The sequence below is a fragment of the Pyxicephalus adspersus genome, chromosome 4 (assembly GCF_032062135.1).
Source record: "Pyxicephalus adspersus chromosome 4, UCB_Pads_2.0, whole genome shotgun sequence".
Lineage (NCBI taxonomy): Eukaryota > Metazoa > Chordata > Amphibia > Anura > Pyxicephalidae > Pyxicephalus > Pyxicephalus adspersus.
The window spans coordinates 8,181,248-8,189,893 of NC_092861.1; the positions used below are offsets into that span (position 1 = coordinate 8,181,248).

The 8,646-nt window shown below is 39.4% G+C and overlaps 1 non-coding gene across 1 annotated transcript; it reads right to left on the bottom strand.

The window, feature by feature from the left end:
* Positions 1-614: 614 nt before the first annotated feature.
* On the bottom strand, positions 615-805 carry LOC140330254 (U2 spliceosomal RNA). The gene has a single exon (XR_011920720.1). It is a non-coding gene; the product is annotated as a U2 spliceosomal RNA (small nuclear RNA).
* Between the last annotated feature and the right edge of the window lie 7,841 nt (positions 806-8,646).

An 8,646-nucleotide genomic window follows, 5' to 3' on the forward strand; every position in this document is an offset into this window, starting at 1 on the left:
AAAATGCACCAAGGAACCACACAGGACCAAAAAACAAAAAAAACACACAGGGCAAGAAAGCAAAGCAAAAACCCCCCCCCAAAAAAAAAAAAAAAAAAAAAAAAAAAAAAATATAGATGAAGAAGAATTCCAAGATAAAATAAAAAACCAAACAATGAAATAAATACATAAATAATAAATACATAAATAAATAAATGTATAAGAAAAAGAAAGACATGGAAGTCCAAAAGGCAAAGAAGCAATGAATTGCAAAACAATGGGACATTATTGACAAACATCGACTTTATTTACAGTTCAGCAATCTTGATCATACAGATAACATCATACAAAATTGGCTTACAATACAATGGAAGGGCACAGGCCGCATATAATACAGGCAGGGGTTAAACACAGTTGGAGCACAGCAAAAATGGAAAGAGCAGGCAGGATAGATAGGATGGCTGCTGATTGCCACCAGAGCAGTTAACAACGGCATTAGTGAAGCAAAGTCCCAACAATAGGTGTCACGTCACACTGGACTGACTGTCTGTCTGGCCGTGTCCTTCTTGTCTGACTCTTCAGAATTGCTGTGCTGCTGCTGATGGTGCTCGGTCTGTTTTTGGAATACTGTATTAGAGAGTTGCACCGGTCCTGGAGGTACTGCAATACCAGGTCGATGCGTGGAGTGGACAGAGCAAGCTCTTCTTCCATCTCCCTGTTCTAAAAATCCATTTAATATATGGTTCCCAGATAGGGGACGTATCCGATATTAAACTGATAAGAACAGAATTTTTTTTTTCCTCAGTTTGGATATCATAGAAGCAATAACCGAAGATTCATACTTCCGATATTCCTACATCACTGGAAGAAAAACGAAAAAAAACAAAACCTATAATAAAAAAACTTTAAGAGTATACTTTCCATTTATTGATCTGCCATAGATTCACAGCTTTTTGTGGACCCAAAGAGGATCGGTCCCGCCAATAATAAGTATATAAGGACCCGAGGCCTAACTTTACGCAGTCTTGCGCGCTAATGACATTATTTTTAAGCACGAGAATACCCCGTGCCTTCCATATAGCAGATTTCATAGTATTTAAAAAGCACCAAACATCTTTAAAATTTTCTTTTGACAGACCTTCTCCAAATAAGACTAGTTCGTAGCAAAAGCGACCTGTCCAACCCATGTCTTTCAGAATTGATGCAACTCTTCTCCAAACTTTCTGTGCAAAATCGCAGTTCCACATGACATGTAGGACCGACTCCTCTCCTCCACAACCCTGTCTAGGACATCGAGGTGATCTAACGAGCCCTCTTCTATACTGGAAGGAGCGGGTCGGGAGACACTCGCTCACACATGCCCAGGCGAGATCAACTTGCTCGTTGGCGAGCCATGAGGCGAAAATTCTTACCCACACTTCCTTGGCTCTTTTCTCAGAAAAATTGCTTACGTTGGACACAGTATCGGTTTCCTTAATCTTAGCCAATACTGCTCTATGGTTGCCCAAAATATGGAGGTCTGTCTCTTGCAAACCATGTTGTTTAATAAACACCTCTAACACAATATAAAATTTAGGCGGGGTCCAACTATATGGCTTCCTTAGATCTAATTGGAACCATCGGTATCTCCTAGCGAAGTAGCCAGATTTTTGTATAGTTGCTTTCCACCAGATTCTTTATTACCAATGCTAAATATTTAGCCCCTAGAAAATTCCGAACATCTGGTACGCCTCTCCCGCCATTGGCTTTAGATTTGTACATATCTGACCTCTCAAGTCTATCCATCTTGGAGTCCCATAAGAAATAGAAGATTAGTTTAATGAGTCTTTTAACAACTAAAACCGGAGGGTAAAAGGTCATTGCAGGATATAAAATTAGAGGTAAGATCACTTGCTTGAAGACTACTATCTTACCTTCTAAAGTCAGAGACCTCAATTTCCAAAAGTCCACTTTCTTTTTCACCCTTTCCAACAAAGACTCCCAATTTTTGTGACACACAACATTATTGGAGAACCAAATACCTAAAATTTTACATTCGGTCACTAATTGTAATTCTGTACCAAATTCTAAATGAGAACATCCAATGAGTAAAATACATGATTTTTTAAAATTAACTTTGAAACCTGAAGCACCACAAAACCACTCTAAAATTCTAGAGACTCTTTTAAAACTTCTCTTTTATCACAATCGAGATATCGTCCATGTAGGACACACATTTCACCTGTTGGCCGCCACTTCCGGGGATAAAAAAACCTCTTATTACTTTGTCCTTCCTCAGAGCCACTAACAGAGGCTCAATCGCACAGATAAAAAGAATCGGGGACAAGGGGCAGCCTTGCTTTACACCGCACCTTATTTTAAAAGAAGGGGTCAAGTTTCCATTTATCGAAACTTTGCTTTTACAACCATTATATAAAACTTGAACCCGTTTAACAAAGTTCTTGGGGCATTGCATGCTCTTGAGAACATCCCATAGGAATGTATGTTGTGGAAGGCAATAGCCTTATTCACGAAGCATCAGGAGTCTCTTGTGTTCAGTGAAGCAAAGTTTCTTTATTCATGCATGGAGATTCTCACAATCAGTTTAACACGTGCTCAGGGCACACTGAAGGAGAAGTCTGACATTCAGCATAGAAGCTCCCATATTTATACAGAACAAAACATATAGTATTGTATAGACATGTTACACATCAGCAAACATGATTAATATCGCATATTAGCACTACGGTTTTATTACTTCAGTTAGTCTTGAGTTTTTGTTCCTATCTATATCATGACCAACTGTCCAGCTGCAAGCTGTTTCCTTTAAGATAACATGCTGTCTGGACGTTTAATAACCGTTGGTTATGATTAGACAAGATCATGATGTTCTTCTCTTGTCTAGAAACTCAAGGTCTTTTTATAACTGAAGCATAAGCAGATTTTTGATAATTATTCAGTATACTGCAAGAACGAGTATATAGATTTTTACTTTTAACAATGTGCCACTCTGTCATAAGCCTTCTCAAAGTCGAACGATGCTATTGCAAGATCTTGCACTCTTTCTCGACAATCATGAATCATGTCTCTTAACAAACTGAGAGCATCTGTGATTTTCCTGCCAGGGATCGAGCAATATTGATCATCCCCAACTACAGACGTTATTACCTTTTTGAGTCTGTTTGCTAAAATCTTTGCATATATTTTATAGTCAACGTTCAACAAAGTGATAGGACGCCAATTCTCCAGGTTCCCTTTATCTCCCTTCATAAAAATTAAAGAGATCACCCCTTCCCTCCACGACTGGGGGAGTCTAGCATCTTTTCCAACCACAGAAATAACCTTCATAAAGTCCCCTTTTAAAACATTCCAAAACCTTCTGTAGAATTCCACAGGAAGGCCATCGTTGCCCGGGGTTTTTGCGCTAGAGCACTCACGGACAACCTGCCAAACCTCCGATTCTTCCACATCAGACTCTAAAGAAACTCTTTCTGAGTTAGAAAAAAGGTTGTCATATTCCCCACGAAAAAAAGTTTAAGATCATCATCTAAAATCTTTTCAGAGTATAACTGCTCATAAAAAGAGACCACCTTCTCTGATATTTTATCACCTTCAGTTTCACCGTCAATGTTGTCTAAAATATCTCGATCGCTTCTAATTTTCTTAAAGAACCGGGAACATTTCTCGTCCTGTTCCAGGACTTTGACTCGACTGTTAAATATAATTTGTTTCCCCTTATCATTCAAGATACTCCTGATATCCTTTCTAGCTTCCACAATGTCTTCCTCCATCTCCATGCCTAAATTCTTTAAAAGGAAACATAGTTGCAGTCTTTCATTAAGAATTTGATAAAAGGTTCTTTTTGCTCTACTCTTTTCTTTACTTTTTTTAATAAAAAAATTTTTAAAACAACTTTTTAATTCATCCCACCACTGACAAGTATCATACACATGCTCACATTCCAATTTCCAAACAGGGTAGTATTCTATAAATTCTCGGCAAACATCCTTATCATCCAGCAACGAGGCGTTCAGTTTCCAGTAACTGGAGACTTTCTTACCACCTGAGACTGGGCACACTGTGCACTCAATGCTTTGTGATCCGAAAACCCATTACATCTACTATTAAACTGGCTCAGTTTCAGCTCTGGAGACACAAAAATATAGTCTAACCGGGACTCCACATGTCCATTGGACCACGTCCAAAAATGCTGCATATCCTCCCCACAGGTTGCCCATGCATCCACTAAACCATATGACGTCAGGATCTCTTTTAGGACTGTGGCCGATCCATCAAGCTTCCTCCCCCCTCCTATTCTAGCTAGTGGTTTGGTGGCAGAGCCAACCTTCTGACTACCTTTTCCTATGCTAACTTCTGTTGTGGTGGCAGCGCCAGCCTTCTGCCTATCTAAACCCATCTCACAATTTAGATCACCACATAGGATTAGCGGATCACTTCCTATCAAGAAAAGACCGAGATCCTTAAAAAAATCAGTTCTTTCTTCTTTTTTCGTAGATGCGTAAACACATAAAATACGAATCACAAAGTCTCCTTGCTTTAATTTAACAAGTATTGCCCTCCCCGGGACAATCTCCATGTCTTCAAGTTTTTGCCAGTTTCTATTCCATAAAATCCCAACACTTGTATTTTTGTTCTCATTTCCACCGGAAAAAAAGCAATCAAATTCCCATGGATGTTTGAATTCCGTATAATCTAAACTGTAGCCGATCTGGCACTCTTGTAGACAAATTACATCAAAATTTTCACAGTTAAAAAAATCATAAAGCGCCGTGCGCTTCCTCATATCATTTATGCCTCTAACATTTAGGGATATGATCTTAAACGGCAGCCTGCCTCTGGGGACCCGGACTATTCCCATCTTCCCCGTCAGCTGGCGTAAAAGAATCAATCACTTGAGAGGGCTGCATAACATACGTAATCTCCGAATTCTCCTCTATTACAAAGGAGTCGGAGTCTTCAGAAGACGACAGCACCCCAATTATTGGACTACTCAAGTCCGCATTGCACTCACCCAAATCGGGACCACTTTTCTTTTTACTACTTTCACCCTCCATCTCCTCCATTCTGCGTTTCTTACTTTGAGAATCAACCTCCATCTCCTCTCCTCTTCCCTCTCCCTTCTCCAGGGAAGACACAACACTATGTACTCCGTCACATTCAATATCCATTTGGTTTGCGCTCGGCAGCTCCCCTACCAGGGTCTTTAGAGCGCCTAAAGCGTCAGGGATATCCCTGCCACTTTCTACAACTTGCTCTCTCAAGTTGTCATTCTCCACTATGGAAGCCTCCTGTTCAACACTCTCCACTCTCTCCTCTCTACTAGGAGCTTCCCCACAGCTTTGCTCTTCCACATACGCAAGCACTTCCTTCACTTTAGTAACCGGGCAATCTCTTATCTGATGGATTGTATCTACACAATCCCGGCACCTATTACACTCGTTGGTCCTATGCCCATTCTGTCTGCAACTCTTGCAGTAATCAGGCATACCGTTAAAAAACAAAAAACCCCGTTTCCTTCAGATAGAAAAAACAGGGGGAGGGGTTACAATGCCTCCTTCCTCGTTCTCATCTTTTTTAAAGGAGACTAGGAACTTCCTCTTCCCATTCCAAATTCCCAACTCCCCCATCACCTCTCCCTTATACTCAACTCGGTCACAATATTTAAACAAAAAAGCTTCTATATCTTCCTCCGGGACGAAGGGGTCGTACATGTGAACAACCACCATTCGAAGCCCGAACTGGAAGAGCGGACAAAACCTAATACCCTTGAAAGCAGGGTCATGTTTCCTTGCCTCGTACCTCTTAAAGGCATTAGTACAAGCCAACACATTATTAAAGGTAAAATCATATAGCCCTTTGCCTCTAAAGGCTTGGGCGCAGCGTATGTGGTCTTTACTGACCCCACAGATTTCCAACAAAAGCTTTGAAACACAAATTTGATATCTTTGGACTCTCTTACCGAGGGATCCACTAAGATTCTTATCGTGTCCTTAATCCATTGTTGTTCAAAATTGCTGGTATCTTCCATTATTCCTGCAAAACAAAGGATAAAACAACAAAACAGAAAAACCAAGAAATTCCTGGTTTAAAACACCAGACCGGTGCCAAACAAAATTTGAAAGGGAGAGCCTTCCCAGCACTCTCCCAGTTCGCTTAGGGAGATGATCCCAGGAAAAAACGAAAAAAATTCAGTGCTCCAGGACTTCAGGCTTAATTTGCCTAGTATGCAAAATTTCCAGGAAAAAAAGGCAGGTCCAGAAATCTTCCTCCAATCACTGCAAAGAAATTATGCATCCAAAAAATTCTTCCTGACCGAAGTCAGTGCAGAGTTTGATCGCACCTCCTCTCGTCCGGCGTAGACCCCGAAAGCAGCAAGTTGAGAACCCTCGGGAACCCAACAAGGCCAAGGTTACTGGCGGACTACTAAGATCACTCCTCTCAGCACAAAATCCGGGAAAGATCTTGAGCCAAAAGGCCGAGAAGCGATCAAGAAGGTCAAAAAAAAAACTCATTACCCTTTCTTTCTTGTAGATATAGAATAGTTTCAGGTTTCACCTCCAGTCTACCAATGAGAATGATTTCAACCAGTTCCTTCAGATCCACCGGTCTGCTTCTGGCGACAATCTTAAAGGAGTTGGTTATCCTCGGCTCTCCTGGGTCAGGACCACGAATGCACCCGCCTCTCCTCTCGCTCTCCATTTGCATATCCGCATATGCAATCACCTAGAAAAAAAGGAAGCCCAAAACACCATACAACCCAGGTAAGGATTCTATGGCGATCACTTCTCTACGCTTTCGGGTGGTGCCTACCCCTACAGCAGCATGGGAGGAACCCGTAGGAACCTCCCAAGGCCGAGGCGGCTGGCACCCTACTTACTAGCTCAATTGGCTCAGAAACAAGTTTTTTTTTTTTTTTTTTTTTAATTTTTATTAGAAAAGCCACGTTTGAAGTACCCTCGGCTCAGCCAGAGGGCAAACTTCATACTTTCATCATTTAAAAATTCTTTTGATTAAACTTAGAAAATTAACAATATAATTTACAATTATTTAAACGAATACTATATACATAAAGAAACTTAACTCTTTCCTCTTCATAAAGTTTACCAAAATTAAATGTTTTCCAATTAAATTATACATGGTATCAACCAAATAATTATTTCTCAAACCTAATACATACTGCTTTAAACCACTAAACAAAATTTCAACCTTTGTATTTTTCAATTTAATTTATACACAATATCAACTACTTTAAATCATACATGGTAACAACCAAATGTTAATTTCTCAAACCTAACACATACTGCTTTAAACCACTAAACAAAATTTTAGCCTTTATATTTTTCAATTTAATTTATACACAATATCAACTACTTATGTTAATTTCTCAGAACTTTCAACCTCTAAACAAAATTTTCACATTTGTGTTTTCTAGCATAATATGAGCCAAATATGTTAGTTTCTCAGAATCAACAAAATCTTACTTAAATTCCCAATTTTATTCAGCTATAATTATTTTAACTTTCCCAGTAGGTTTCCCAAACACTTCTCTAACAGTTTTTGTCCCTACCTGAAGTATGTAAAACAAAATCCCTCGGAAAATTATATCATCTTTCTCTCCCCTTTCCTTTATCCAGTCCTCAAATCATTCTGCAACTTCAAGCTTGTCTAACAAAAGATCCCAATCTTGTTCAAGTAATCTCAAATAATCCTTTTTCCACTCTTCTAACCAATCAGGACAACATAGTTTATATCTTATACTTAATTTTTTAACTACTAACTCTTTTTCCTCTGGTTTTGGCATTTCATCTGAAAGTATAATCATTTTAAACCTTTCTTCCTCCCGGTTATTTCGAGTTTTCTCTTCCCCTAACTCTGGCTTCTTTACGACTTTATTCTCTATATCAGATATTTGTGACGAAACTCCACCTGTATCCATTTTCCCTACCTCCCCCACTTTCATTTTTCCTTTTCCTAAAGCACTTAAATCCCTAGGACTTTCTCTTGCACCTTTTACCTCATCTTTTTCCACCCTAGCAACTTTCTCTTTCCTCTTCCCTCCACTACTTGAAGGTTCTGCATCTCTATCTTTACCAGCTCCCGCTCTCTGTCTTTTATACGACCTTTCTGTACAGTTCTCATAAAGATGTTCTGTGCTTGAGCAAAAGTTACACCTTTTTCCCACTTTACAGTTCTCATATGTATGCCCTACCCCACCACACAAATTACATCCTACTACTTTACAATCTTCTTTTTTATGACCATAACTTTTGCAATTTTTACAAAACACACCCATTCCTGGGAAAAATAATTCTCCATTAACACGTCCCAACTTAAATTTTGCTGGTGGCCTTTCTTTCCCTTTAAATTTGACGCTAAACCGCCACTTCCCTGTCCATATTCCGCATGAGTTCATGACTTTCCCCAAAATCTTCCCCGAAACACAAAATCTTTTAAAAAAATCTATAATTTCATCAACCACTATATACGGTGAAAACGTCCTCACCACTACAATTACTTCTTCATCTTAATGTGGAATCATTTTAATCCCTTTCGCTTTTTCATCTTCCTTACTTTTCCTCCAATGACTTATGAAGTCCATTAATATCACCTCGCTATTGAAGACTACGTCATATTCCAATCTCCTTGGGAATTCATAAATCGCCAAGA